This window comes from Morone saxatilis, unplaced genomic scaffold (genome assembly GCF_004916995.1).
Source record: "Morone saxatilis isolate NCDOM2014 unplaced genomic scaffold, NCSU_SB_2.0 Contig7, whole genome shotgun sequence".
NCBI lineage: Eukaryota > Metazoa > Chordata > Actinopteri > Moronidae > Morone > Morone saxatilis.
In genome coordinates this window covers 21,086,286-21,093,007 of record NW_023340246.1, presented here as the reverse complement: position 1 = coordinate 21,093,007, position 6,722 = coordinate 21,086,286, and positions in this window count along the sequence as shown.

Below are 6,722 nucleotides of genomic sequence, written 5' to 3'. Positions count from 1 at the left end.
TTTATAGAATTCTCTGTCTGTATTATTATGGTTTTTTTAACACTACATACATATTCAGTATTCTTCTTTCTTGACAGATTCAGTGTTTTCTTCTGATTGTTCCATCAGCTCTTTGGTAGTTTGAACTGTTTTAATGCAGGACGAGGCTGTTTATCAGAGTGTGAATATAGTTTGTGTTCAGATCTTAAATAATAATCTCAACTTCATTTAATGTAATGTTTTTTTACAGAAATGAACATAATGCTAAGATATACCCCTACTACGTTTTCATACACCCCTTAAAATCAGAAAAGGCCTGAGGACCCCCTGTGAAGCTTTCACAACCCTTAGTGGGGGTCACGGCCCTCACGTTGGGAACCACTGATCCTGATTCTGATGCTTATATATCAGCAGGTCGCTGCTGACTAATAAATCCATGGCACTGTCTGTGGTGGTGAAATAGCACACCTCATTGTAATCTGTATTTTCCTCTGTTATAAGGGCCCACTGCAGGTCCTCACCCCATCTTTACGCCTGGTTTCCCCCAAAAAATGATTAATTACAACCTTCCAACAATCACATCCTTGTACTGGATGTTCCCAACACTGGTTATCAACAATCCCAAAGAGATTCAATGTACACATATATTAAACAGTAAATTTTCACATAAACAACTGAAACTAGTTTGAGAAATGACTCAAATTAATACATTTTTTTTAATGGTTGTCAACTAATTTTCTACTGATCAACAAACAGATTAATTAACTTATAGTTTCAGTTCCACCTTTTGGTGATTATAAGAAATGAATCTGCATTAAATCATTTTATCTAGAGCGATCACATGTAATCATCTTATATGATGATTCTTGGATAATAGGAAAACAAGGTCATGATATAATCATATGCAGCTAAATATAACCTGATCAAAGATATATGCAAAGTATATATTATACAAATATTGTATGCATTTCTGTACAGTTGCAGCAGATGTGAATTTACAGTCTGTGGTTGTTTATGGAGGCAGATGAGAAACTGAACTGCTTAAATGAAGAGAAATAGGCATTAAACTAATACTCAGAATGCCCTTTTTAATTCAGAATAAAACATTATTTATGGAACAGTTTTGGAAAATATAATCCGCCTATACTTATAGCTGAATATCAGTATAGTTAACATTATGTAAAGATGTTGTATTAAAAGGAATGCAGCCCTCTGTTTGGAGACACACGTCATATCAAAAGAGGAAAAACTGTGATAACCTTCAGATGATGAAGAGATCGTGGTTATTGGTTGTGAGCGAGGGAGCAAGGGAGCAAACCTGAGGAGAGAAAAGGAGGGGTGAAATGAAGGACTGGTGTACGGGGAAAAGTAGAAAGTAAGATGAGGTGATTATAATTATTGTCTCTGAGAGGAGGGAGGAGAAGAAAGGTGAGAGGGAGAAAAAAATCAATGAAAGATAGATAAAGAGTGACAGAAGGGAGGAGGGAGCTTCATGGAAAGATGGTGGATTGGCTCCTTTATGGTCATGGGAACAACCCTTCATACTGTACATGAAGTGTGAGTGTGTGTGTGTGTGTGTGTGTGTCAGTTGTTTAGTTCAGAGTAAACTTGTCTGAACTGCAGCTTACTTCACTTTGATGCCGTCTCATCATACATACACATATATAGTATGTCTGTATATACATGTATTCTGCGTTGTGGGATGTAGTAGCAAGAGATTCGGTAAATGTCAGCCAATATTTAAGTCACATTTAAAGATCTAACCCTGAATGTAACAGTGCACATACATGGTGACGTTCACCTTATTCTCTCCATCTGGAAGCAGCCGGCGCTCTTTGAGACGGAGGTAAAGGTACAAGAGAGTCTGTTTCATCTCAGTGAGGTTATACGAGTGCATATGTTTTAGATTTTCATGCCATTAAGTTTTATTGCACTTAATGTAAAAACCCAGCTGACCTCTACAGGTCGCTCTTACAGTACCGAGGGTTTCTGTATTATGTAAGCACAGTGTTTAAAGACGGACAACAGAAATGGAGACTTCGGGTCAAATAGTCTTTTTTGCTCCTCCCTAAGTGACCCGGATGTATCTGAGGGGCAGAACTGTGTAACTGCTGTATCAGCTTCTAGTTACCGTTCTCATCTTGTTAATATTCTTCTATGTTTTGAGCTTTGAACAATATCTTAAAGCCATTACAGGCTGACTGTGAACACTACTGTTGTAAACTCTACTTGTTGTGAAGCTGTGCTCCTGTGTTATACACAAACAGTATTATATTAGCGTTAGCATTAGTCATTCCTCATTCTGGGCTTTGTTGTGTTGCAGCCTTTAGGAAAAACAATAGAAATATTTAAATTGTTCTCCAGTGACAGATGATGAAACAGAGTCAGAATAAGTTTTATTGAGTAGGTTTTCACGTGAAGGAATTAGCCTCGGTATATTGGTGCATCACAATAAACACAGGACTAAAATATTATGTTTGATCTGTTTTATTGTTAGTATTTATTTTTATGGTGCTTTTATTCTCTTGTATTCGGCCTCAAATCTATAGTTCTGGCCATGTAAGGCACTGGCAAGTGCTGTATAAATAAAGTTTATTATTATTATTATTATTATTATTATTGGCATTAACACAGTTAATACAAGACTTACTGCACCTTTAGTTCTTGTTTTCTTCTGGCACATCATCTTTATTTTTTACTGCAGTAGTTTTTACAGAACTGCTTTAAAGTTATTAGCTGTTATTATTTTGCAAACAAACATGAAGATGAGAAAAGGAAACTAAATAAATAAGTGAGCGCAGTGTGGGTGAGTCGTGGCAGCTCCATCATATACGTCTGCAGTACAGATGGAGACAGAAAACTGTAACATCCCTCCATCCATCTCGTCTTTCCATCAGTCCATTTGACTCAATCAATCCTGACAGCCGGCCTCTCCTTCCCTTTCATCTCTCACTGTGTCTTTTATTTATTTATTTCTTCTTCTTTTTTTGGTAAGCCGTCAGCATTCATCTCATTCGTTACAGCTCTATTATGCAGCGCTTGCCTCAATGAAATAAAAAAAAAAGAAAATTGCATGAATAAATCAAAACCAACCCTGATCTCTCTGATTCACACAGTTTGGGTAATTATTCAGTTTTTCATGAGAGAGCACTCATTGATTTGGCGTGACCCAGAAGAGTTTCCAAGGTTATGGGATGGGAAATTGATCGGCGGCGAGCGGTGATGGAGAGAGGAACGAACTGGCTGAATATACAAATATTCAAATCTCTCTCTCTCTCTCTTTCTCTCTCTCTCTCTCTGTGTATCTCTCTCTCTGGCGCTCCTCAAATATGCGTGACCAAATGGACTTATAATTGGAAGTCAGGGGCCCAGAAATACTCCTCACCTTCTTTCTGAGTCGTCTAGATATTAGTTCTGGCGAGTTACGGGGTTGATATGAGCACATGGGGAGAAGATGAGGGAAAGAGAAAGTCATTAGGAGGAGCCTGTTGCTAGTATTTGTAAGGGACTTTATCATCCTGTAATTTCTTTTTTCTTTTTTCTCTCTTTCACACACACAAACACACAATCAGCCGTCCATCTTTCCCTTTCTTCCAACAATGTTTCTTATTATAGCCTGTCTCCTCACGTTTGTCATATTGGGCAGTCACCCATGATGATATCATAGGGTACTGTGTGTGTGTTTGTGTGTGTGTGTGTGTGTGTTTTTAATGGTTTCACCCCTGTGAGAGTCCTCACACACACACACACACACACACCCGCTGACAGGGAGTCAGAAAGTCCGATTTGCTTCAGAGTCCTTATTTCTTCCTGGTGGGTGTTGAGAGTCCCCCATTGTCTGAGCTGAATAGGACATGTGTCTGGATCTATGAATCCTATTATGAAGGAAGTGAAAAGTGGGAACGAAGGGGGGGAAAAGGGAAGATGGGAAGATGCATTTTAAATGGACACAGTCACTGTCCTCACCAGACTAGCATGGCTATTTTCTCAGATGCTAAAAATGTCCAGCATCCACCTTTACTGACAAAAGACGTGTGTATAATGACCGTCCTCTCTGAGCAGTGAAGGCAGCACGGTGAGATGTTGGTGCAGCACAAGAAGTCTTACGGTGTGTCTCTTTATGTGCAGAACATAAAGCCAACGGCCCTGTTGGATTATTCATGTGAGTTTGACTGCCGAGCTGTTAGTATAGAGAATCCAATTTCCAACCAGCTTTGTGTCATTACAATGTGGGTAGCATATGCTAATGGTTAAAGTGTATGCAAATGAGCATGTTGCCTGCACCCAGAGGTCCCTCTGAAGCTGTTGTTCGAACCACTGTTTATACGTTTACACGCCTGCGTACTGCATGGCCTGTTCCTCGCCTCAAATGTTTCCAGAAACAGAGAGTGTACGGTTTAGCTGTAATACGAGAAAGTTTGCGGCCCAGTGCATTCTGGTTGTTGCAGCTTTTCTACTCTTTTTCTGTCTTCTCCGTCCATGTAGCATCAATTCCAGTTGTTATTCACACCAAACAGCCACTGCACTCACTGCACAGATGTTAGCTGTAGCTAGCTAGCTAGCAACGTCTGGGGAATTTCCTCCACACTCTAATTTTCCCTTATTTCACTGTATCTTTATCTTTATGTTTAACAGGAACACATTTTCATTTATTTTATTTATTTTTTATTTTAAATTGCCTATTTGTGCCATCTTTAATCGCATTGGGTCCATAGGGGGGAGTCAGGGGGTGAGACTAACAATGCTGTCCCCCAAAAATTAGGTTAATTTATGACAAATTTCTGTTTGCCATTACATTTAGTAGAAAATGTGTTACAGTTTTTTAATCAACTTGATGAGAAAATGTTTATATTGAACGTATCTGCCAACTTGTACATTGGACATGGACATTGGACATTGTGGTGTCCTGGTCCGATAGTCCGACCACCGTCCCATAAATTCTGTGCAGTAATAAAGACGTCACACTTTCTGGATTGAGCAACTATATCTCTTCCAAAATGCAATTGGACAATGCACTGATTAGTTTGTAGTGTATGAAAGATTAGGGTTAGTCTTTGATATTAGAGTTCATTTCAACTATAATCACAATCTCTGATAAGTAATAATGTAGAAATCAGACTACAGAACCTGTATGTGTGTCTTTTGACAAATGTAATCGAGTATGTTGTGCAAAGGGTCCCAGAGCCAAAACTAGACAATAAATGGCCTCTCAACCAGACCTTTAAAAGGAATCTAGATGCAGGTTGTAACTCCCTCACTTCACCCTCTCCTTCCAAGTGTGAAGCAGAAACTAAGGTGGCTGTGAAACGTGTAGGGCCGTGCTGTTGTTACACACTGAACCTTAACAGTAGAAAGTTCAGAAAACTTTCATATGAGTTGTTTGTGTAAGTAACGGCATGATGGAGGGACGAGGCAGGACTGACAGACGCACACTGATATAAAGGATTGTCATGTCACAGTGCTAATATTTTACACTCATGCTCTGAGAAAATTGCGCTTTACTGTCACGTCACTAAAACACGATGAAATGAAATTGAATTCTACGAGAATGCAGAGGCGAAAAAGTCCCCGCAGGACAAAATGATGATGTATAGACGAGAATTATCCCTCAGGAGAGACGTCGTCTGCCATTTCTGCACCGCTTCATCTCTGAAAGCAGAGAGAAATGTGAAGCACGAGGCCCAGTTCGACTTTCTGTGAACAGTCACACTACAGGCGCAGTGCAACCACAATACAGGGTTGTCGGTACAATCTGATATGAGATATACTGTTAAGTTTGCACCGCAACTTTCTTTTGATAAGACTGTTTTCTGTAATATAGACGTTTTTTGAAATTCCTAAAATTGCATATTGTGGTATTAAGGAACTGTATGAAACGTATTGAGCATTGCAAATGTATTCACGTAGCAGTTCATGAGCAAAAGCACAAAGAAAACCCAAAGAAAATGATAAAAACAATAAAAGCAAGCAGAAGCACAAAGGACACAGAGTAAAAACAGTAAAAATCAATAATAATAAGCACCCAGAATAAAACCAATAAAACAAACAAATACATTTCATTGAAACAAATAAAGAATTGTTATTTATTAGGGGATCAGAAGAGCGGGATTGTATGTTTTTGTTATTTTTTGGGGTCGTCTAAATCAGATTATTTTCTGTTTAGGGAACAATTCTTCTTTTGTTTGTATCATTTTTAACAATCATACAGACTTAGTAGGCTTTTCTTCTGACTAATCTTTCTTCTCCCTGACGCTTTGTTCTTTTAGACAATTTGCATTTACTTCTCTTCACAGAAATGCTGAGATATCAACCTACTGTGTATATTGCGTAAGTGTTGTAGCACCCCTTAAACTCAAGATGGCCTCACGACCCCTCATAACACTTTTGGTGTCCACTAGTGGGGGTCCTGACCCCCAAGTTGGGGACCACTGGTCTATGTTGCGCAGTCGAGGAGTGTACGTATACTCCATAATGTGTCTGATAAGAACAAACTTTCTTTGAGTTCTGTGTTTCAGTCAGATAAACATCTTACCTGCCTCTCAACCTCAGTGCATCATGCTTCAAACACACACACACACCTAAACACACAGACACACAGACACACACACACACACCAGATTGTTTCAGTGGTGTTGATTTGTTTTTTTCTTATTTTAGAATTCAACTTCCTCCCTCCTGATCCAGATCTCATTTCCTGACACTCACCCCACTGGGAACTCTGTGTACACGTGTGTGTGTGTGTG